Genomic DNA, 307 nt, shown 5'->3' with positions numbered 1-307 from the left:
GGGCGGGGCGCCCTACTGGGGAAGAACCAAGTCTTCATGAGAGGTGCGCGGGTGGCGCACATCATGGGGACTTAGCCCCTGAGAGTCTATGCACTCTTGAATCGGCGAAGACAGCGGCGGGCTGCTTGTGGTACACGGACATGTACGGGGATACGATCATCCCTTTAAAATCTTGATCGATTCTGGGACGTCGAGGAATTTCGCACGCCGCCAGACGGTTGCTGGTAATAGTAAAAAGATGGCCGATGCTTTGAGAGAGAGCAAAGGCAACGGGACAGTGTCGGTGCGACTTGCCGACGAGAAGGTA

Source organism: Plasmopara halstedii (assembly GCF_900000015.1).
Source record: "Plasmopara halstedii genome assembly, contig: Scaffold_2386, whole genome shotgun sequence".
Lineage (NCBI taxonomy): Eukaryota > Oomycota > Peronosporomycetes > Peronosporales > Peronosporaceae > Plasmopara > Plasmopara halstedii.
Note: the sequence above shows the minus strand (reverse complement) of the source record.